Here is a 25,868-nt window from a genome sequence, read left to right on the forward strand (position 1 = left end):
TATATGTTAATTATCCTTAAAAAAAGAGTAAAATATTTTCTCTACCAGATGCTTTCTGACATTTATAGAAGAGAAGAATCATAGTTTCAGGCATTTTTGATGAAGGTCCTTATGTCACAACTTGATGGGCCATTGTCTTTGGACAAAGTCTAGAGCTCTTGATCTCTTTCCAGGGTTGGAATCTGAGGAATAAGTATAGTTTGTATTTTCCAAATACGTGCACATCTAGCTTTTTAGGACTGCAGCAATGAGGTAACATTAATGTAACCTGACTGATCCTCTAATCAATCAGATTGTTATATAAAATGAAATGAACCTGACTAGTTAAATAGAACATCCCTCTCCAAGGTGATGTCAAGCTTCACCCATCATCCTCTTTCATTAATTTTCAATTTTCAGTCTGGAATCAAATGCAATTCTACTTACCCTGTTACCCACAATGAATTCATTGAGTAGTGCCTAGGACACGAGCAGTTGTCTGTTTTTCAGTTTTTTTTAAAATGAAAAATGAATACATTAATTTCAGTCTACTTGCATGGTGATTTAGTTTCTTATTACCAATTGGAATATATAAAAACCTCATCTTTAAGTCTGAAGAGAACAATGCATTTGAATAAAAATATTATTAAGAACCTGGGAGTTCTGGTTTTCATGGTTCCAGCAAGGGGTGCCAGATTTAGCAAATAAAAACACAGGCTTCCCAGTTAAATTTGAATTTCAAATAAATAACTTTTTAGTATAAGTATATTCCATGTAGTATTTGCAACATACATATACTAAAGATTATTTTTCTACAATTCAAATTTAGCTAGACATCCCATATTTATCTGGCAAAACTACTCCCAGCTTTGTTGGTCTCTTGGGGTGGTGGCTAGTATAAATCTTAAGAAGGAGTTAGCAGGCTGTTGGCATCAGGCTGGTCTGGCAGCAGGCAGACATTTTGACATTAGGTAGAATATGGCAGGTGGAAAGTATGACAGTAAGTATTAGATAGGTGTTCAGGCAGGTAGACAGGCATGATCATAGTGATCCAGCCATAAGGATACTGCCTCAAGGTCTGAAGACCCAAGACCTAAACAAGAACCCAGTGGGAAAGAAATTGAGATATATATACATCATTGGATTAAGGTGCCCACAGGAGTTAGGCAATAATTGGACAGAGCTCAATTTTTAGAATGGGAATATATGATAAGGTCTCAGCTACTACAACCAGGGTACAAAGTTAAAGCAAGATCAGAGATGACGTTATTCATTTCCAGTTATTGGCATACAGCTCTTTACATTTCCTGATCAGAATAGATTGTCAAGTATATGGTCCCAAAGCCTTGGTTGGGACTGAGCTTATACTTAGGATTAAGTAACTACGGCTTCATAGATGAAAGAGATAATAGGGTGTTAGGGGGTTGGGCTGCAGAAGGTTACAAGAGACATTTACTGACATTCACTTCAATTTTTAACCAAGGGGTATTTATTGAGCCTCCACTAGATGTCCAACACTAGGTTAGGTACTGTGGGCAATATGAGACATCCCGCTTGTCTTTATTTTTTTGTAAATACATTACTGAGTAAATAATTGTATTTGGACTTCAGTCTGAACCAGAAGGTTTCTTCCTGCTCCTCTTTGCTAAGTACAACTGTAATCCCTGGAAATAATGTAAGAGGCAACCAACAGGAACTTGGAAAAGTAGGGCAAAATTGGTAAGAAGAACACAAATTGGTGTTTGGACCCCAACATCCCACCTTTTCCCTGACCCAACAGCAGAAGTCAACACAGACCCGGCAGTTACTGACCCCCCCCCCCACAATCCAGCAGCCAAAGGAAGTAACCTAGACAACACCAGGTGGGCCAGTACTTCCACTGGGGGATAGACGGGTAAGTCCCCTGTGTTAGTTTGTGAGGGCTGTCATAACGAAATACCAAAGATTGAAGGAATTCTTGCAGACTGTACATCTTTTTTTTTTTTTAAGATTTTATTTGAGAGAGAGAGAGAGTGCAAGTGCAAGCACGTGAGCAGGGCGGGGGGTAGAGTGAGAGGGAGAGAGAGAATCTCAGGCGATTCCAAGCTGAGTGCGGAGCCTGTTATGGCGCTCCATCTCACAATCCTGAGATCATAACCTGAGCCAAAATTAAGAGTAGGATGCTTAACCGACTGAGCCATCTAGGTGCCCCACAGCCTGTACATCTCTTAAACTCCAGACTCAATTTTCTAATTAATATATTCAAATGGTTGCTAATAAACATCTGAAATTCAAAATGTTCAAACCTGAATTGATTGTTTCCATCACTAAACCTGTTCTTCCAACAGCCTTCCTTTTCTCCATTGAGAGCAATTCCATCTTTGCAATCACTCAAGCCAAAAATTTCAGGATCACTTCTTGAATTTCCTCTCTCATATCCTACATCCAGTTTTTTTGGGTTTGTTTTGTTTTGTTTTGGAAATTCTATTGACTTTAAAATATATACAGAATCTCACCATCTTTCACAACCTCCACTTCTGCTATACTTGTTCAAACCAACATCATCTTCCTAGATTACTATAATAGCCTTAATGGTCTCCCTGCTTTCCCCCTATTCAATTTATCTTAAATGTTAACACCAGAATGGTCATTTAAAAACTTAAGTCTGATCATATCATTCTTCTAACTCAGAACCCTCCAGTAGTTCACTGTGCACTCAGAGTAAAACCTGAAGTCCTTAAAATGGCTTAGAAGGCCTTAAGTAATCTGATCTCCCATCACCTTTTGGATCTTATTCCTTCCCACTCCCCCAGTCACTCTCCTCCAGCCATACCTTGTGCTGTTCTTCAGATGGTTTTGCCTTTGCATTGGTGGTTCCACTCTCCTACCATTTCTCTGTGTAACTAACTTACTTACCTCCTTCAAATCTTTGTTCCAATGTCACCTTGTCAGTGGGGGCTTCTCAGACCATCCTTTTTTATAATGCAATTGACCCCCAATCTGGCATTCCTCACCCCCTTTATATTCTCTATTTTTTCATAGTATTTATCCCTTTTTAATATACTATATCATTCATTTATTGTTTACACATTGCCTGCTTCTCCCACTAGAATGTAAGCTCCTTGAGTGCAGGGATCATTGTCTATTTTGTCCACCATGGTACCCTATGTGTCTAAAATGGTGCCCCTCGCATAGTTGGTGTTCAATCCGTACTTACTGAATGAATGAAAGAATGGCCTGTATTCCTGAGAATGAGGTCTGTGGCGCATTTATGCAGGAAGAATTAGGCCTTACACAAGAGTAATAGTATTAATAGCTATTATTTGTAATCATTATTGAACATTTGATATGTGCCAAGAATCTTGCTGAGCAAGGGTTGTCTGCTCCCGGTTAGATGGGGGATTTTTCCTTTGGGGATTGGTGATAAGGACTTAATATTTTTTATTAAGACACAGATAAAGTCTTCTTCATATATAGATAATATTTTAGCTACTACACAGGTAATATTGAGCCTTCTAGTCAATTTAATACTTTGTAGGACAAATTTATGCTTGAATTTGATTCTGTATTCATAGTTCCTAGTCAGGTGCATAGTAGGTATTCAGTAATTGTTGGTCAATTGAGGGAGTTGACTGAATGAATGAATAGAAAAATCTCCTGATTTATGTTCCCATGTACCTTCTCTTCCATTCACACTGGATTATTTGCCTTTTTTCATGTACTATTTATCCTTACACCCTTAACACCTAACATTTTGCCTGTCACATAGTAAGTACTCACAGTACTTTGGATGGGTGGGTGAATGAATAATGAGTCACTAATGTACTGGAAATGTTCATTAAATTCAGTCAAATCATTGCTTTGTCAACTTCACTTGACCATGTAGTGTAGACATAAGTTAAACCCATCTACACTGTTGAAGGACTCATGCTGTATCCTTCACTGATTTTGGCCTGTACGTTTTCATCTATGAAGAAAGAGAATATAACTTTTCTGAGGTTAACTTGGTTATAGTCTCAGCATTGTCACTCTTTTTAAATAATTCAAAAACTCCCTAACTCTGGCTTTTCCATTCATTCATTGTCATTGGTGCAAACTATATTGCCTCCTCGAGAGGGTTGCCAGCATATTAAAAATAAGAATATAATACTTCCATGGAAGAACCTTTTAATATTAACATAAAATGTGTAAGCATTGACAGAACAATTAGATTAATTCAACTCTTAGGGCTAGCTTGTTGGGAGCTGACTCATCTAAAATGGTGTTAAATGATTAAGTTATACAATGAATTTATAAAGAGCTGACATAAAATATTAGCTTCGTTTTTATATTTACCTTTGCATTTTAACATTATTAAAGTAAAAAATGAAAACATTCTTCATAAGAAACATTTGTATTAATTTAGGTTTATCATTCATGTAACAGCAGCATTAAACTTACAAAAAGATTTGTAACGGCTCAAAGACTATTAGGCACTCGTCTTCTAGTTTCAGGATGGTATTAGGCTGTGTATTCACTGAGAAGAGGCTATTAGGATTTTTAATTCAAATGAAATAAGGTGTACTGATTAAGAACATCTTTTGCATCAATTAGGATTAGGTTTGACTGTGAGTAACAAATATGTGAAAATAGTGCCTTAAACAAGATGTAGATTTATTTCAGTCTGGAGAGAGGCAGTTCAGGGCTGGGATGGCAGCTCTGTGGTGTTAGGGATGCAAGCTTCTCTTATTTTGTTGCTCAGCCATGCTTAGACTTAGATTCCCAGTGTCGCCCAGAGACCAAGATGACTCCAGCCATTGCATCCACATTCCCTATATCAGAAAAGGGGAAGAGGGAACAAGAAGGGTTCCATTTTACTATTTATCCTTACACCCTTAATAGTATCCACCTCCATTTTTCTTGGAAGTACCATGCCAGACTTCCAGTTGTCTTGAACTCAGTCACATGGCTATTCCAAACTGCAAAGAGGTCTTGGAAATGTAGTTTTCTTAGTGAAGTGGCAATGTATCCAGCTTAAAAATTGGGGTTCTTTTTTTAAGAAAGAAGGGGAGAATGGATATTGGGAAGGCAAATGTGTCTTTCCCTTATCCAAGTGGACTGCTGGGGAAAAACGCTTGCCTCCTGTTGTCTTTACGTGATGATTTTATTAATCTTTGTCAGTGCTGCAATGAATTCTATTGAATTCCAACAATGCCTCTGGGGTGATGGGACTTTTTTCCTGTTTCACGAACTTGTGAAGTTTGTTTCACATCCTGGGCATAAATATTTCTCAGCAGTATTCTTCATGATCAGCTGGCTGGCTTATGATTGATTTTGGAGAGAATTAACTGGTTATTCTGATTTTGGTTAAAAGTCTCTTAAGAGGGGAGGGGGAGGGAGGATGGGGTAACAGGGTGATGGGCATTAAGGAGGGCATGTGATGTAATTAGCACTGGGTGTTATATATAACTGAAGAATCACTGAGCTCTACCTCTGAAACTAATAATACACTATATGTTAATTAATCGAATTTAAATAAAAATAAATAAATAAATAAATAAATAAATAAATAAATAAATAAGTCTCTTAAGAGAAATTTAATCTATTTCTACTTTTTAATTGACCCACTGACTACACAGGACTTCCAAATCACCAAGAATTGATAGAGATTGAGTCTGTTATAGCCAGAATATTTTTTTTGTTTTTTCCTTTTTTTAAAAAATTTTATTATGTTACGTTAGTCACCATACAATATATCATTAGTTTTTGATGCGGTGATCCACGATCCATTGTTTTCATATAACATCCAGTGCTCCATGCAGTATGTGCCCTCCTAATACCCATCACCAGGCTAACCAATACTCCCCCCTGCTATTGTTTCTCAGAGTCCATAGTCTCTCATGGTTCATCTCTCCCTCCAATTCCCCCCCCCCATTTTTCCCTTCCTTCTCCTAATGTCCTCCATGCTATTCCTTATGTTCCACAAATAAGTGAAACCATATGATAATTGACTTTCTCTGCTTATTTCACTTAGCATAATATCCTCCAGTCCCATCCATGTTGATGCAGAAGTTGGGTATTCATCCTTTCTGATGGCTGAGTAATATTCCATTGTATATATGGACCACATCTTCTTTATCCATTCATCTGTTGAAGGGCATCTTAGCTCTTTCCACAGTTTGGCTATTGCGGACATTGCTGCTATGAACATTGGGGTGCATAGAGCCCTTCTTTTCACTACATCTGTGTCTTTAGGTTAAATACCCAGTAGTGCAATTGCTGGATCATAGGGTAGCTCTATTTTTAAATTTTTGAGGCACCTCCACACTGTTTTCCAAAGTGGCTGTACCAACTTGCATTCCCACCAACAGTGTAAGAGGGTTCCCCTTTCTCCACAACCTCTCCAACAATTGTTGTTTCTTTCCCTGTCCATTTTTGCCATTCTAACTGGAGTAAGGTGGTATCTCAATGTGGTTTTGATTTGAATTTCCCTGATGGCTAATGATGATGAACATTTTTTCATGTGTCTGTTAGCCATTTGTATATCTTCTTCAGAGAAGTGTCTTTTCATATCTTCTGCCCACTTTTTGACTTGATTATTCGTTTTTTGGGTGTTGAGTTTGAGAAGTTCTTTATAGATCTTGGATACCAGCCCTTTATCTGTAGTGTCATTTGCAAATATCTTCTCCCATTCTGTGGGTTGCCTCTTTGTTTTGTTGACTGTTTCCTTTGCTGTGCAGAAGCTTTTTATCTTGATGAAGTCCCAAAAGTTCATTTTTGCTTTTGTTTCACTAGCTTTTGGAGATGTATCTTGAAAGAAGTTGCTGTGGGCGATGTCAAAGAGGTTACTGCCTATGTTCTCCTCTAGGATTTTGATGGATTCCTGTCTCATATTGAGGTCTTTCATCCACTTTGAGTTTATCTTTGTGGATGGTGTTAGAGAATGGTCGAATTTCATTCTTCTGCATGTGGCTGTCCAATTTTCCCAGCACCATTTATTGAAGAGACTGTCTTTTTTCCATTGCATGTTTTTTCCTGCTTTGTTGAAGATGATTTGACCACAGAGCTGAGGGTCCATATCTGGGCTCTCTATTCTGTTCCATTGGTCTGTATGTCTGTTTTTGTGCCAGTACCATGCTGTCTTGGTGATCACAGCTTTGTAATATAGCTTGAAATTGGGCAACGTGATGCCCCCAGCTTTGTTTTTCTTTTTCAACATTTCCTTGGTGATTTGGGGTCTTTTCTGATTCCATATAAATTTTAGGATTGTTTGTTCCAGCACTTTGAAAAATGTCATTGGAATTTTGATCGGGATGGCATTGAAGGTATAGATTACTCTGGGTAGCATAGACATTTTAACAATGTTTATTCTTCCGATCCATGAGCATGGAATATTTTTCCATCTTTTTGTGTCTTCTTCAATTTCTTTCATGAGTGTTCTGTAGTTCCTAGAGTATAGATCCTTTACCTCTTTGGTTAGGTTTATTCCAAGTTATCTTATGGTTTTTGGTGCTATTGTAAATGGAATCGTTTCTCTAATTTCTCTTTCTACAGTTGCGTTGTTAGTGTATAAGAAAGCAATGATTTCTGTGCATTGATTTTGTATCCTGCCACATTACTGAATTGCTGTATGAGTTCTAGTAATTTGGGGGTGGAGTGTTTTGGGTTTTCCACATAAAGTATCATGTCATCTGCGAAAAGAGAGAGTTTGACTTCTTCTTTGCCAATTTGAGTACATTTTATTTCTTTTTGTTGTCTGATTGCTGTCGCTAGGACTTCTAGTACTATGTTGAACAATAGTAGCGAGAGTGGACATCCTTGACGTGTTCCTGATCTTAAGGGAAAGGCTCTCAGCTTTTCCCCATTGAGGATGATATTCGCTGTGGGTTTTTCATAGATGGATTTTATGAACTTGAGGAATGTTCCCTCTATCCCTATACTCTGAAAAGGTTTAATCAGGAAAGGATGTTGTATTTTGTCAAATGCTTTTTCTGCATCAGTTGAGAGGGCCATATGATTCTTCTCCCTCCTCTTATTAATGTGTTCTATCACATTGATTGATTTGCGAATGTTGAACCACCTTGCATCCAGGGGATAAATCCCACTTGGTCATGGCGGATGATCCTTTTAATGTATCGTTGGATCCTATTAGCTGAGATTTTGTTGAGGATTTTGGAATCCATATTCATCAAGGATATCGGTCTGAAATTCTCCTTTTTGATGGGGTCTTTGCCTGGTTTGGGGATTAAGGTAATGCTGGCGTCATAGAATGAGTTTGGAAGTTTTCCTTCTGTTTCTATTTTTTGAAACAGCTTCAGTAGAATAAGTATTATTTCTTCTTTGAATGTTTGGTAGAATTCCCCAGGGAATCCATCAGGCCCTGGACTCTTGTTTTTTGGGAGGTTTTGGATCACTGCTTCAATCTCATTACTGGTTATTGGCCTATTCAGGTTGTCAATTTCTTCCTGTTTCAGTCTTGGCAGCTTATAGGTTTCCAGAAGGCCTCCATTTCATCCAGATTGCTCAATTTATTGGCGTATAGTTGTTGATAATAATTTCTAATAATTGTTTCTATTTCCGTGGTATTAGTCATGATCTCTCTCCTTTCATTCATAATTTTATTAATTTGGGTCCTTTCTCTTTTCTTTTGGATAAGTCTGGCCAGTGGTTTATCGATCTTATTAATTCTTTCAAAGAACCAACTTCTAGTTTCGTTGATCTGATCTACTGTGTTTCTGGTTTCTAATTCATTGATTTCTGCTCTAATTTTAATTATTTCTCTTCTAATGATGGCTTAGGCATTGTTTGTTGCTTTTTCTCTAGTTCTTTAAGGTATAGAGTTAGTTGGTGAATTTGGGATTTTTCTATTTTTTTGAGTGAGGCTTGGATGGTTATGTATTTCCCCCTTAGGACCACATTTGCAGTATCCCATAGGTTTTGGACCAATGTGTTTTCGTTCTCATTGATTTCCATGAATTGTTTAAGTTCTTCTTTGATTTCCTGGTTGACCAAACATTCTTGAGCAGAGTGGTCTTTAGCTTCCAAGTGTTTGAATTTCTGCCAAATTTTTTCTTGTGATTGAGTTCCAGTTTTAAAGCACTGTGGTCTGAGAATATGCAGGGAATAATCTCAATCTTTTGGTATCGGTTGAGACCTGATTTGTGACCCAGTATGTAGTCTATTCTGGAGAAAGTTCCATGTGCGCTCGAGAAGAAAGAGTATGCTGTTGTTTTAGGGTGGAATGTTCTGTAAATATCTATGAGGTCCATCTGGTCCAATGTATCATTCAAAGCTCTTGTTTCCTTGTTGATTTTCTGCTTAGATGATCTGTCCATTCCTGAGAGTGGAGTATTGAAGTCTCCTACAATTAACATATTGTTATCAGTATGACTCTTTATTTTGGTTAACAGTTGGCTTATGTAGATGGCTGCTCCCATGTTGGGGGCATAGATATTTACAATTGTTAGATCTTCTTGTTGGATAGACCCTTTAAGAATGATATAGTGTCCTTCTCTGTCTCTAATTACAGACTTTAAAATCTAATTTGTCTGATATAAGAATTGCTACCCCAGCTTTCTTTTGAGGTCCGCTGGCACGGAAGATGGATCTCCATCCCTTCACTTTCAGTCTGGATGTATCTTTAGGTTCAAAATGAGTCTCTTGTAGGCAACATATGGATGGGTCCTGTCTTTTTATCCAATCTGCAACCCTGTGCCATTTTATGGGAGCATTTAGGCCATTCACGTTGAGAGTGATTATTGAAAGATATGAATTAATTGTCATCATGTTGCCTGTGAAGACGTTGTTTTTATAGATTGTCCCTGTAAATTTCTGTTGTATATCACTCTTGGGGTCTTTCTCCTTTTATAGAACCCCCCTTAATATTTCTTGCAGGGCCGGCTTAGTGGTCACATATTCTTTCAGTTTCTGCAGGTTGTGGAAGCTCTGCATCTCTCCATCCATTCTAAATGACAGCCTTGCCAGATAAAGTATTCTTGGCTGCATGTTCTTCTCATTTAGTACCCTGAATGTCTTGCCAGGCCTTTCTGGCTTGCCAGGTCTCTGTGGATAGGTCTGACGTTATTCTGATGTTCCTCCCTCTGTACGTAAGGAATCTCTTCCCCCTAACTGCCCTTAAGATGGTTTCCTTGGTTCTAAGATTTGCAAGTTTTACTATTACATGCCAGGGTGTTGGCCTGTTTTCCTTGATCTTGGGAGGGGTCCTCTCTGCCTCTAGGACACGAATGTTTGTTTCATTCCCCAGATTAGGAAGTTCTCAGCTACGATTTGCTCAAATACATCTTCTAGTCCTCTCTCTCTCTCCACCCCCTCCAGGATTCTAATAATTCTGACATTGGAACGCTTCATGGTGTCACTTATTTCTCTGATTCTATTTTCATGGATTCTGAGTTGTTTTTCCCTGGCCTCCTCTTTTCCCTTTTTATCTATTATATTGTGTTCCAGGTCGCTTATTCGTTCTTCTGCCTCACTTACCCTAGCTGTTAGATTATCTAGATTGGATTGGATCTCATTGATAGCATTTTTAAGTTCTGCCAATCCACCTTTCATTTCTGCCCTTAGAGATTCTATGTTGCCATTAATTGATTTCTCCATTCTAGCCATTGTCTTCACAATTGCTAGCCTGAATTCCATCTTCGACATCTTGGTTATATCTGCATCCATTTGTAAATCTGTAGCATAAGTCATAATCTCTGAATCTTTTCTATTTTGGGGGTTCCTCCTCCTAGTCATTCTGTTGATGGGTGTTTGAGGGAATGTATAGAGTCCAAATTATTGACCAGAACCCAAGCAAGATGCACCTGTTTTCTTGGGACCTTAGGGTTGCTGGCCTCTTGTTTTCCCAGCCTGTCTTCTGGGGGAGGGGCCTGCCACGCTGTTACTCAGGCAACCCTGTTTGGGCGGAGTTGCCCTGCCCCCCTGTGGCAGGGGATGGGCTCAGCGGGAATCAGTTTTGGGGGCTTTTGTTCTCTGGTGGCTTTCTCTGGTGGCTTTCTGCATCTCTTCCGCGAGTCAGAGCAGAAGAGACCGTTTCCAACCCTCTGCCTCAGAGCAGAGAGGCCTCAGTCTGCTCTTCAGTGAGCTCTCCAGGCCACACTGTCTCCGTTTCTGTCCGTGCTGCTATAAACTGCAGTGGCCTGGGTTGTCCGCCCCTCCGCAGTGCTCCCAGTCCTGCCTCCAGGTCGGGGCACATCTCTGCCCTTTGTGCTTCTAAAACCGCCAACCACTCCCAGTTCGCCCGCATGACCCCGCCCGTCTGGTTTTCCATCCCGGGGGCTGCCCTAAAGTCCTTTCCCCGCTGCTACCAGTCTGCGAGTCTGTGCCCCGTCCGCAGCGCGCGAGGCTGTCACTCACCGGCGGTGTAGGATCCCCACGGCCAGGCACCTTCCCGCTGCCGTTTATCCTCCGATATCTGCCCGTGGAATCACGGCTCCCCGCTTCGTACCTCAAAACCAACCGCCTGCGATATTCTGTTTGTAGAGATCCAGATCTTCTTACATCTCAGGCTGGTTTCGTGGGTGCTCAGGGTGGTCTGGTAGATATCCAGCTCAATTCCGGGGACCAGTTGAAATAGGGTCCCCTAATCCTCCACCATCTTTCCTTCTCCTGTAGCCAGAATATTTTTAAATATTTTGGCTTTCTCTCCAGCTCCTCTCAGATAAGCAACAGACAAGTTAGAGAAATATCATTTGTTTTGTTATTAAGCATTTCTCCAATGGTATAATAATAAAAAGTATATTCATGCTAAAATGTGGGATTGTTTGGCTTGATATAATATGACTGATATTATCAGATCATTGTTTTAGTGGACTTTATTGTGGTAAGAATACTTAAAAATTTAAGTGAACAGATCCCATGTTAAGTGTACAGTATAACATATTGTTGACTGTAAGTATAATGTTGTACAGCATATCACTAGAGCTTCTTCATCTTGCTTGACTGAAACTTTATGCCTGTTGATTAATAACTCCTCCTCCCCTCCCCAGCCCCTGGCAACCACCATTCCACTCTTTGATTCAGTGAATTTGACTATTTTAGATACCTCATGTAATTGGAACCTCTGTAATTGTCTTTCTGTGACTGGGTTATTTCACTTCGTATAATGTCCTGAAGTTTCGTCCTTTTTTTTTAAGGCTAAATAATTTTTCATTTTATGTATATACCAAATTTTCTTTATCCATTCATCTGATGATGGGCCTTTAGATGGTTTCCACATCTTGGCTGTTGTGAATAATGCTATAGTGAACATGGGAGTGCTATTACCTTTTGATATTCTAACTTCAATTCTTTTGGATAAAAACCCAGAAGTGGGCTTTCTGGATCATATGGTGGTTCTATTTTTAATTTATAAAGGAACCTCCACCTTATTTTCCATAGCAGCCACACCATTTCGCATCTGATTTCTTCACATTTTTCCAATACTTGTCTTTTGTTTGCACATTTATTATTTATCTCTTTTCAGCAACCTGTCCCACCTTTCTTTGGGGAGTTTTTTTCCTGCCCTGATTGCAGTTTACAGGTGGGTAGATAATCAAAGCCAAGGCAATCATAATACTCCATCCTCCTGGCCATATCTATTGGTCTAGGGCTAAGCTGGAAGGATTAGAATTGAAGGCTAATTGTAGCCATAATTTCTGTAACAAGGAGGAATTCTTACTGCTATCGAACAGAATGGATGGAGTCAAGCAAAAATCTGTGATCACTGGCAGAAATGGGATAGGGAGAGAGCCTATGCAACTCAGTAGCATGAAGTCTCCAGTCCAAGCCCTTCAGGCTCATTCTTTGATTCTGAGAACCAATCTGTCACCCTTATGCTTAGGCTGGTTTGGGTTGGGTTTTTGTCACCTTCAACCAAAGGAATCTCAATCTGTACAATTTTACTTTTTAGAGCATCTAGCCATGATCTCCCCTGGATTCTAGTTATTTGTGTTTTCATCTTATCTCTCTTATCCCCAGATGTGAACTTCTTGAGAAACAGCACCATAACTGGCTTGTCCTGTGTCTTAGATAATTCCTGTTTCATACTAAGTGGGTCTTAATAAGCATTTGCATTTGGTAAAGAAGTTAAATAAATATGTATTTTTTTATCTGTAGAATCACACTAGCTACTTTTTGTTGAGTGTTTGCTATGTAGTAGGTACCTTCCAGAGTGATGTATATGTTATTTAATCTTTACAACCCATTTGGGAGACACTGTTACTGATTTTACAGATGAGTGAACTGAGTTTTAAAGAGGTTATATCCACTCGCCCAAGGTCTCCTAGTAAATGGTGAATTTTAGACTTAAGCCAGGACTCCCGACTACAAAGCCCATGCCTCCAGTTATTGCCTATCAGTATTGGTCCTTTCTACCCTAAAAGTTAGATTAGACATGACTCCCAAATACCTACCCACAATGGGAGAATTCTGTTGCCTTTAAAGAAAGTTCTGATGTTTGTTACTTCTTACATGATTATAATCAATTGAATATAGTCCTCAAAGGTAAAATTATTCTGTCTTTCCCCCATATTAGATTGAATTTAGACAAGTGGGCTTTATATATCAAAAAGTCCTGCTTTCTGAAGGAAGAGATATTTGAATACTTAGTGTGCTAGAGATCAGGACTAATTTGACCACTAATATTTAGGCTTACAGTATACTTTTAGGGGTAGAGTTTCATGTTCGCCTCATACCATAATAGTAGGTTTTGATTAAAAGGTGTAGAAATTATAACTACTTACGAGAAACATGCTTGTTCAAAATGCCTCAGCTGAATATAGAAGTACTACAAAAGGCAAACTTCACCATTTATGTTTATTCAAGTTGCCTATATAATGTGGTATTCAATGAATTCAAGGTGTTTCCAATGCTCTGACTAATTTAAAGTAAAAGAGGGAACTGACTGCATTCACATTGATAATGCTAATCAGTCTCAGGCTTAAACCCTGTGTAGGCTAGTTAGTGCTTTTCAATGCCATAGACTTTACAGGCACCCTTGTCCTGTTGTCTATGAGAGCATAAGAGAGCATGGATCATTCAGTACAATCCAAAGTACATGTTTTCTCATGGCTCATTTAGTTCAAACCCTTTACTTCAAACCATTACTCCTATCTTTCATTCCATTACTGACTACCTAATGTGTGTGAGGTACAATGGTAGGTGCTGGGCAGTCTCATGATGAACAAGACACATACAGTCTCTGTCTTCATGCAGCTTAGTTAAGGAAACAGACAATAAAGAATTAAATAAGAAAATATCAGGTGGTGATAAGTGTTATGTTGAAAATAGGGTTGAGTAATCTGATTGGAAATGATTGGTTCTAATATGAGGAAGTTGGGTAAGGGAAGGTTCTTCTGAAGGAGCAGAAACATGAAATACCAAGAAGGAACCAGCTTGAGAAGGTGTAAGAGAAGTACTCCAGGCAGGAGGAATGGCTAGTGCAAAGGTCCTGAGGCAGAAATAAACTTGGTGTTATCAGGTGTTGGAAAGATGATCAGTTAAGTATCATTTTTCAATAGAATAGGGTACAACGATCTAATGGCTCTGCCACTGTTAACTAGAGGAAAGCCTTATAATGATTCAAATCATCCTCAGAAAACTCTGCAAGTGTTAGCAGTGGCAATTCCAGAGGTGGTGGGATTAGGAATTATTTTTATTTTTGCTTCTCTATATTTTTTGTTTTCTTGCTTAATAATAAACATAATTCTTTTTGCTGAACAAGACAAACATATCCCATGGAAGGCATAGAATTGCACTTGAGGACATGAGTAAAGGTAGATTTTGGGCAGCGCTTGGGTGGCTCAGCCGGTTGTGTCCGACTCTTGATTTCAGCTCAGGTCATGATCTCAGGGTTGTGAGATTGAGCCCTGCGTTGGGCTCCATGCTGGGCATGGAGCCTACTTAAGATTTTCTCTCTCTCTCTCTCTGCCCCTCCCTTCCTCTCTCTCTGTAATGAAAAAAAAAAAAAAAGATAGATTTTGGAATGACAATAAAACAAAATTTATTGCAAACTAAAATGTAATTTACTGGAAAACATAAATATGAAGGTTTCAGGAGAGCATGGGCAACCTGTCAGGAAAGGGGGAATTAAAATGAGTAATTGGCCATATTCTGTCACCTAAACTGGAGTGAAATCTCAGCCTTTCATAAGAAAGAGAGTGATAGTGTCCTTCTGGATTTATGTGCTCAGGCACTAGTCACTCTCATTTTCTTGGTCATTGGATTCATATAGGTGAGCTGAGACCCTGAGATCAAGACCTGAGCTGAGATCAAGGGTCGGACACCTAACCGACTGAGCCACCCAGGTGCCCCAAGGGCTCTATTATTTATTACTGGCTGTTTAGACTGGGGCTCAGCCTCCTAATTTGTCCTTAAGATGGATCTGCAGCAGTCCCCAGAGCCTCAGCTGGCCAGTGACCAAGCGCTAGAGAAACTCTGACTTGAGCTATAAGTCAGAGTAGGTAGGGTAGAAGAGCAAGCCTGGGTCACCTGAATACTGTCTATTCCCTGTCATTTACTAGGCTATGTGTGGGCAAGCTACTGTCTATCTTGGGAGTCTCACATTTTCTCATCTCTAAAATGAAGAGGCTGGACTAGAACATCTTTACAATCATTTCTAGCTCTAAATTTCTATTTCTATTCTAAACCTCTTACTATGAAAATTCTTGTGGCTATATTTCTCACTGAGAGGAGCATAGCACTGACTGATAAGCAAAATTTGGGCCACTGAAGCATTCAAGTGTGCACAGACCAGAGAGAGAAAAATAGTTGATATGCTAATTTTTACTTTCCTTTTCCTTAGCCCTTTATAAAGAAATGTTAATATTGGTGACATTCTTCGGGAACAGGAGCTGGTCAGTAGGCCTTGGATTCTGACTTATATATTTGGAGAGTAGTTCCTCATAAGCCAAGGCTGAAAGAGCCTTTCCAGAACATCTCTATTCTCCCCTAAAATGTTTAATATCAGGTCCTCTTCTGTTTTGGTGGAAGGAGGGTTTGGAACAGGAAGCACAGGGTACCTAAAGAGGAGGAGGGGTGTCACTGAGATGCAATGGAGAGACTTGCCAGTGTCCTCACACTTCCACTGAGGACTGACTGTGTATGCTTTCTATTGTTTGAGAATGGATGGAAGCTGTGGAGGACATGGCTTCATTGTATAAAGACACATCGCAATGCAACATAGTAAGAACATTGTCATTGAGTTGCACCGTTCATACCAATATATGAACTGTTTTTTTTTCTTTGTTATTGTATTAATATTGATAATATTATAAGGAGAGCTTTATTCCAGGAGGGCTTATTAATTGACTGAGGTGGGGTGAGGAACTGAAAACCTCTTCCCTTGTCCTTCTATCAGAAGATTGTTTGGAATTTAAAAAAGAATCTGAAATGAGCTGATGCCATTCCATGCTGTGAGTTATTGAGTTACTGGTAATAGCAGTGAGCACTGCTCCGGTACAAAAGATATTAAAAACATTAACAAATGGGAGAAATTACTTCACCAATTCTCTGTACCTTGATTTCCTCATCTCTAAAATGGGAATAGATTTTGTAAATTGTAAAGCCTTTAAAGATATGTATAATAATAGTTTATTAAACATTAATAAATATGACATGGAAACTTAGTGGAATGAAAGAGTTAAGGCAGTTTTTCAAATAATTAATCCCCTCCTGGGAGCTCATTTATTCAGTGTGAGAGTCTCACTAATTATTTGACTAATACCAACTATATTATACCTACTATGTGTAGGATATTTGGATATAAACAGGCATATATACAGGTTTATATTGAAAACAGTCATAAGAACAGGGTGCATCAATTCATAGGAAACTCAAAGCTCTCAGATGAATTTTGGCTGCCATGGATTGAATTTCTCTTGAGCACTGTCTAGGGTTTAGGGAATTGCTGGTTAGGGGGAGACTAAGGAAGGATTTCTCCAATTTATTTTCATTAAAATAAACTTTCAATTGGAAGTAAGTGTTCATGTAAATTGGTATCGTGTACAAGCCTAGGGAATAACATTTCATTAACTGTTAGTTGTAGTTTTGTATCTTACAATGAAATTGCTCAATTCAGGGAGGGGATAAAGAATTAAAATGTATGAATGGCGAAATAAGGTCTCTTCATATGTGAGTGGTGCTTGGTGACCATTTGAGAATGAAGTGAGGGTGGGGGCAGAAGATACTTGCAGCAGTTTGTCCTTGCCATGTATGAATTAATGATTGAGATGTGAGTCACAAAGAAAGTAAGACTGTCCCCAAAAGAGGTAACTGAGGGGACTCCCAGGGAAGGGGAATGTGGAAGGCATTGTGAAATAAGATATCCTTAATCTTTTCATAAAATCCATCAGAACGATTGGACATGTCCATTAAAAGTTGGCATGTTACCAGCCACATCTAGACATCCAGAGAGCCTGCTGCCATCAGTCACAAAGGACATTCTGTCCTAGACATCCTAAGCCAACACCATGTAGTAATGGTAGTGTTAGTGACTGGGAGTGTGTCAGTGGGATCATGGCTCAAGTTCTATCTAATATTAGTCATGAGGGGTTTTGTGCATTATATCCTAGGTGTTATTAGAACCATAACAAGGGACACAGGTCATTTTATCAAGTCTCCTCATTTATGGAAGGGGATACTGGCACGCTGACTTAACCAAAGATGCACAACAAATATCCTGTTTCTTAATCTGATGATCTTCCTACTACAAGAAATAACTCACTTCGACTCTTGCATGTATTCCTTAAACATACCACATAAGGCATTTGAACTGTATGTTCAATATATACAAGGAAAATCAATACGGAAGGAAAATCATCGCAACTACCAAGGAAGGAAAATCATTGCAACCACCACGGCCATATAATAGCACTTTTTGTAGGCTGTTGTGGTGGTCAATTGTCGTGGCTCATTATGTGCCAACACCCTCCTACCAAACACATTCTTTCCTGTTTATGTCACACCACCTGAGAAATTTTGAAATATAAGTCTAGCGAAAGAAAAATGCCAAGTTCTATTGCCTGTTGCTTCTAATCTGGGTCATATCAAAGGTTGCATAATATTGCCTACATGTTCAGCATACTCCCAGTGGGAAAGAATAATAAGTCCTGTCTGATGCATATTTTGTTTCTTGAACACATTCCTTTTATGCCAATAGCTGTGGTGGTCTGGTGGGCTCCAGGGCTAAAGGCAAGGACCCACAATGATTTCTTCTTGGCAAAGTAGTTGCTATTAGTTTCCCTGTGTGTTCTTTTCCATTCCCAAATGGTCTCCCTTGTGGACCTCCCATGATTACCCCCATTCCCCGCGCACCCCCCAGCCTTAAAAGGTGTCTGTTGTATTACACAAGTCGACAGTGTTACAGCAATCTGGACCCAGCTCCCAGACAGATGCTTTGATTCAGGAAATACTTGTCAGAACACAGACTCAGCTTATACCCGTATGGGATGAATGAATTGCAAGAGTAAGTAAGTCTTCTGTTCATTTGCCAAGTTCACAGTCCGTAGGCACAGAATACTTTCAAGCATGTATTGACTGGAGATATATGTTAGTTATATGTTGTAATTCATGGAAGCATCCTTCCTTCCTTGTAACATCTCATTTGTCATTCTTTGGTGGGAAATGAGCTATTTCACATATGTGATATTCAGGTAGCTGGATGTTAGCCTTTAGGTATAAAGCTTGGTTTATTTTAGCCTCTTTTATGGACAGGTTGCTTAAATGAATTGTATACTCCTCTGCTCTATACACTGAATATCAGAAGAAAGCATACTGGCCCTGTCGTAAAACCTTAAGTGTGAATATGAGCATCAGTGACTTTATTGTGTCCTGACACAGTGCTCTCCACAGGAACTGTTAAGGGGTGTGGAACAACTCATCCCTAGACTCAGTGGCCCTAGCCTGTCACACCAGAATATGTAAATTCTGGTTCCTGCTTTGGAAAGTTCTCTATGTTGCTTTAACTCCTCTGAGCTACCAGTTGCAAGAATCTCTTCCTTCTTTCCTGCATCTCCCCCTCCCCCTCCCAACTGCACAATGCCCATCTTTCAGTTGCCTACAGCTGATATTCTGTGCACTGGGAAACAATAACCAAGCATGTTCAAACTGTGTATGCAAGAAGAGGGAGTGAACAGATTCTGTAAGCTCACAGAGGGCACTAATAGGAGGGAAGCATGGGAACAGAAGCATCTGAAATTTGACACATCTCATTTGAATGCTCAGGGGTTCTTTTTGTTTCCTTCCCAATTCTAGGCTGTGTTGTAGGGAAGTGTTGTTTACACTCTCTATTATGGCAGGGCCCTAGGATTCTGCTGAGATGCCAGAGGTGGGAGAGGTGTGTGTGTATGTGGAGGGGGACAGTTGCAGTGTTAAGGTTATGGCCCGTTCAAGAGGGAGGCCAGTGATCATGCTCTACCTCCATTCTAACCGTAGCAATATCCGTTTACATATCTTGTACATTGAAGGTAAGATTTCATCAACAGACATGCAAATGACAAAAAACAAAACAAAAGCAACAACTACAAAAATAAGACAATTTCCGTTCTTAAAAAAAAAAAAGACGAATTGGGATAACTAATATGGTAGTATAATCAGGTAAATAAATGCTCAGTTACCCTCTCCTGGAACATGTTTTATATGATGTTATCATGGGTAGGAAAGGCATTTAACATTTTTAGGTATTAGGAAGCCATCTAGTCCAAAAGTTTTAACTCACTCTTGAGGATAAATAACACAACATTTAAAAATTCAAGTACCATTTTACCTAAACTGTACATTTCTTTTTCCTCTCTGAGTTGAACAGTAGAACATGTTTTAAAACAGTGAAGGCCAATAGGAATATGATGTTAACTACATATGGAATTTAAGATTTTCTAATGGCCATGTTAAAAAAGTAAAAAATAAATATGCAAAAATAATGTCAATAATTTTAATATTTTACTTAACTCAATATATCCAAAATATCTTCGTTTTAACATATAATCAATATAAAAATTATACTGCTTCAGTTTTTAAATATAAATTACTTAAAATGATGTAAAATTAAAGATGCAATTCCTCATTCACACTAGCCACATTTCAAGCGTTCTGCCACATGTGTCTAAGTGTGTACTATATTAACCAGTATGATTTTGGAACATTTTTGATACATCTAAAATGTTCAACAAAGATTGGTTGGCCCTTTCATAGGAAGAGCTTAAAGCAAAATGTCATTAATTCGGGCTCCACTAGTTTGGAATTATGATAATTTTATCAGAGTTCAGCTGAAGTTTACAGTCTGATTGCTCTGTGGAGAAAGGTTTTACTTGGCACATTCACCATATAAATCAGATCACAGGAGGCATGCTTAATCCACTTAAGAGTATTAAGCATTTTGTGGGACTTTAGCACATTTATGAATGCAAAAATATTCTGTATGTGTAGCAGAGTGTCCTATATTCATTAAAGGACATCTAAGAGGAACCTTTCCTTTGGGACACTTTGTTAGCAGTTAGTTATGGTTACACAATTTTTGAAAGATTTATATAAGTCAAATTTACTTTAAAGTTGTCTAAAGACCTGATTTGTTAATATTTCAGATAATTATCACTTAAATAAAGCTTCACAAATGTAGTCTATGTCAACTTAAATGTAACAATAACATGGTGCTTTGTTTCAAGGTGATACTATCTTGTAGGGTGGTGAAGTTAAAATGAGATAAGGCACTTCATAACTTGCAAAATGTCTCGTGCATGTTATTCATTCATCCAGTATTTCTTTCCTGGCTTTTATAAGCCAAATTTTGTGGTAGATAGTAGGGATATAGCTGTGAACCAGATGGACAGACATGATCCCAGCCCTCAGGGAGCTTATAAGCTGGTGGGGAGAGACAGGCAAATAAGTAGGCAATGAAAGTGGAGGGTGGTAAGCAGTATGATAGGGAAAGCACCAGTTGCTAAGAAAACATATAGGAGAGCCATATAACTCAGACTAGTTGGAGAGGATCATCAGGAAAGCCTACCTGGAAGAAATAGCATCTAGGCTGAAACCTGCAAGTTGACTTGGAGTTAGCTAGGTGAAGGAGTACACTGAATGCTTCAGAAAGAGGAAATAGCATGCACAAAATGTAAGAGGTAAAAAGACGAGCATGAAGCAGTCCTGGAACTGAAAGTAGTTCTGCACGACTGCAGCAGGGAGTCCACATGAAGGAGAGAACCATGACGAGGGTTGGGAAGGCCAGTAGGAACTGGATCACAAAGGACCTAAAGAAGTTGGACTTTATTTATTTGTTGGTTGGTTTATTTATTGGTTTATTTTTTTAAGTTTTATATAAATTCCAGTTAGCTAATAATAATATTAGTTTCAGATGTGCAATATAGTGATTCAACACTTCCATACAACACCCGGTGCTCATCACAAGTACGCTCTTTAATCCCCATCACCTACTTCACCCATCCCTCCACCCCCCTCCCCTCTGATCACCATCAGTTTGTTCTCTATAGTTAAGAGTCTGTTTCTTGGTTTGCCCCCCCCTTTATTTCCCCTTTGCTCATTTGTTTTGTTTCTTAAATTCCACGTGAGTGAAATCATGTGGTGTTTGCCTTTCTCTGACTAATTTTGCTTAGCATTAGAATCTCCAGTTCCATCCATGTCATTGCAAATGGCAAAATTTCATTCTTTTTTATGGCTGAGTAATATTCCAGTATCTATCTATCTATCTATCTATCTATCTATTGATATATATCACCTCTTCTTCATCCATTCATTAGTCCATGGACATTTGGGCTCTTTCCATAATCTGGCTATTGTAGATAATGCTGCTATAAACATAGCTGCACATATATCCTTTTGAATTAGTGTTCTTCTGTCCTTTGGGTAAATACCCAGTAGTGTGATGACTGGATCATAGGGTAGTTCTATTTTTAACTGTTCGAGGAAACTCCATACTGTTTTCCAGAGTGCCTGCACCAGTTTGCATTCCCATAAACAGTGCACAAGGGTTTATTTTTCTCCACATCCTTGCCAACACCTGTTGTTTCTTGTGTTGTTGATTTTAGCCATACTAACAGGTGTGAGGTAATACCTCATTGTAGTTTTTAAAATTTTTTTAAAATTTAAATTCAATTTAGGTAACATATACTGTATTATTAGTTTCAGGGGTAGAATTTAGTGATTCAGTAGTTGCATATAACACCCAGTGCTCATTATATCAAGTGTCCTCCTTAATGCCCATCACCCAGTTAACCCCATTCCCCCATCCACTTCTCCTCCAGCAACCTTCAGTTTGTTTCCTAGAGTTAAGAGTCTCTTATGGGTCGCCTCCCTCTCTGTTTTTATCTTATTTTATTTTTTCTTTCCTTCCCCTATGTTCACCTGTTTTGTTTCTTAAATTTCCACATATGAGTGAAATCATATGGCACTCGTCGTCTCGAACTGACATATTTTGCTTAGCATAATACCCTCTAGTTCCATCCACATCATTGCAAATGGCAAGATTTCATTCTTTTTGATGGCTGAGTAATATTCCATTTTATACACACACACACGCACACGCACACACACGTACACACACACATACATACACACACCACATCTTCTTTATCCGTTAATCTGTCGATGGACATCTGGGCTCTTTCCGTAGTTTGGCTATTGTGGACATTGCTGCTATAAACATTGGGGTGCATGTGCCCCTTTGGATCACTACATTTGTATCTTTGGGGTAAATACCCAGTAGTGCATTTGCTGGGTCATAGTGTAGCTCTATTTTCAACTTTTTGAGGAATCTCCATACTGTTTTCCAGAGTGGCTGCACCAGCTTGCATTCCCACCAACAGTGTAAGAGGATTCCCCTTTTTCCACATCCTTGCCAACATTTGTCATTTACCAACTTGTTAAGTTTAGTCATTCTGACTGGTGTGAGGTGGTATCTCATTGTGGTTTTAACTTGTATTTCCCTGATCCTGAGTGATGCTGAGCATCTTTTCATGTGTCTTTTGGCCACCTGGATGTCTTCTTTGGAGAAATGTCTATTCATGTCTTCTGCCTATTTTTTAATTGTTTTTTGTTTGTTTGTTTGTTTTTTGGCTTATTGAGTTTTATAACTTCTTTATATATTTTGGATGAAAATGAAAACACAATGGTTCAAAACCTCTGCGATGTAGCAAAAGTAGTTCTAAAAGGGAAGTTTATAGTAATACAGGCCTACTGCAAGAAGCAAGGAAAATCTCAAATAAACAACCTAATCTTGCACCTAAACAGGCTAATAAAAGAACCATAAACAAAACCTAAAACCAGCAGAAGGAAGGAAATAATAAAGTTTAGAGCAGAAATAAATGATATAGAAACTAAAAGAACAATAGAACAGACCAATGAAACCAGGAGCTAGTTGTTTGAAAAAAATCAATAAAATTGATAAACCTCTAGCTAGACTTATCAAGAAAAAAAAAAGAAAAGAGTCAAATAAAATTACAAATGAGAGAGGAGAGATAATAACCAACTCTGAAGAAATATAAGAGAATATTATGAAAAGCTATATGCCAGCAAATTTCACAACCTGGAACAAATAGATAAATTCCTAGAGACATATAAACTACCAGAACTGAAAGATGTAGAAATAGAAAATTTGAACAGACTGATGATAACCAGCAAAGAAATTGAGTCAGTAATCAAAAAACTCTGAACAGCCTCTTCCACAATATTTGCGCTTTTCCTTTCCAATCAGAGCCTGGCAGAATGGTCCCGAAAAAGAAGTGTGGTGAGAAGAGGGGCCATTCTGCCATCAATGAGGTAGTGACCAGAGAATACATCATCATCGTTCACAAGTGCATCCATGGACTGGGTTTCAAGAAGTGTGCCTCTCGGGCACTCAAAGAGATCTAAAATACTAAAATTTGTATGGAACCACCAAAAAAAAACCCAAATAGCCAAAGCAATCTTGAAAAGAAAAAGCAAAGCTTGGAGGCATTGCTTTTCCGGACTTCTAGTTATATTACAAAGCTGTGGTGATCAAAACAGTATGGTACTGGCACAAAAATAAACACATAGATCTATAGAACAGAATAGAAATCCCAGAAATAAACCCATGAATATATGGTCAATTAATCTTTGACAAAGCAGGAGAGACTATCCAGCAGGAAAAAGACTATCTCTTCAACAAATGGAGTTGGGAAAACTGGACAGAAACATGCCAAAGAATGAAACTGGACCACTTCCTTATACCATACACAAAAATAAATTCCAAATGGATGAAGGACCTAAATGTGAGACAGTAAACCATCAAAATCCTAGAAGGGAATACAGGCAGTAACTTCTTTGTCATTGGCTGTAACAACTTCTTTCATGATATGTCTCCTGAGGTAAGGGAAACAAAAGCAAAAATAAACTATTTGGACTACATCAAGATAAACAGCTTCTGTACAGCAAAGGAAACAATCAACAAAACTGTGACCTATGGAATGGGAGAAGATATTTGCAAATGACGTATCTGATAAAGGGGAAGTTGGACTTTATTTTATCCCAAGGACAATGAGTTTTATGCAGGGGAGTCTCATGACCTGGTTGCATTTTGGATTGAACACTTTAGCTACTTCAAGGTGAAGGAGCTGTGGGAGGGTGAGAATGGAAGCATTGAAATCAGTGAGGCCTTGGCTGGAGACACTGGGGGCCTGAACCAAGGGAGTGAGGGGAGGAAGTCAGAATTTGATTGATAGTTAGGAGGCAAAAATAATAAACCTTAGTGTTTGACAGGATGTAGTTGGAGAGGGATAAGGAGGGGCAACATGGGCAACTGGGTGAATGGTGGTACCTTCCATTCATTAAAGGTGCAGGTGGAGCAGGTTTGGAGGGGGGTGATGAGAGCATGAGGTCACTTGTGGCCATTCTGCAGCTGATGTCCCATGGGCAGTCTCCAAGTGGGGATGTCCTGCAGTCAGTTGTATTTGTCCATAACCAAAGTCTGCTGAGATACACTGGCCTTTGAAATTCAAATGGGAATGATTCAAACCACATCCCACATGCAGTGGGAGCTCTACATCCTTCCCAAAGTCTCTGGAGATTCTTGAGGGGGTGATTAATGTTTTTCCTCATTGCCTCTAGACCTCAATTCTGGGCTCTGCTGAATTGGTTCAGTTGATGGATCATGTTTCTGCCTGGTTTCGTGCCACATTACCTCAGCTGTTGAACTAAGCTACTTCCCCTTAATTTTCACAAAACCCAAACCAAAAACTCAATCACACAAGGCCATTGTATATGTGGCAGGTCTGACTCAGTGATTTGTGAAGATATGAGGGGTTTGGGTAGCAACAATGCAGAACAATTTTAAAATGAATAACCATCATCCTTGTTCTTGAGAAGCCTTGGGCCAACCTGCCAACCTCAGCTGCCACCTCCTCCTGAATTGCTTTGCCCTCTCCTTTCTCTCTGCTTGGTAGCGATGGAAACAAACAAAAGCAAAACAAAACCAAACCTCCCATTTTATAATGCTAAATTTCTTTGTAGTTCTTTTCTTCAAGCCGCCTTTGCATATCCAAAGTTTCATAAGGTGCTCTGCTAACAATGGTATGTATCTTCTGGGTTCTCCCCATCCTCCCTCCCCTCTTCTTCCAACCACCGCATCTTTGTATAGAGAAGGAGGGGTCTGAGTTATTTCACCACTGATAGGAATGATACCCCCTAGAAGAGAAACGGCCGCAGGTAGTTTTTATTTTAAATATCTGTATTTTAAATATCCATTGTTTCCCTTCATTATATAAGTCTGGCTCTTGAGAGTGGACTGGAGGTAGAGGTTTGACAGTCAACAACAGCGGAGCGTCTACTTGAAGCAGTATAAGTGAATGTGATCATCCAAAGAGAATGCATACAATGAGAAGAGGAGGCAGCCTAGGATGAAAACCTGGTATCCACAAATGTTTAAGCCTTACATTTTAAGGGAGCTGCAGAAGCAAAGGGGCCCTCGGAGT

The sequence above is a fragment of the Halichoerus grypus genome, chromosome X (genome assembly GCF_964656455.1).
Source record: "Halichoerus grypus chromosome X, mHalGry1.hap1.1, whole genome shotgun sequence".
Classification (NCBI taxonomy): Eukaryota; Metazoa; Chordata; class Mammalia; order Carnivora; family Phocidae; genus Halichoerus; species Halichoerus grypus.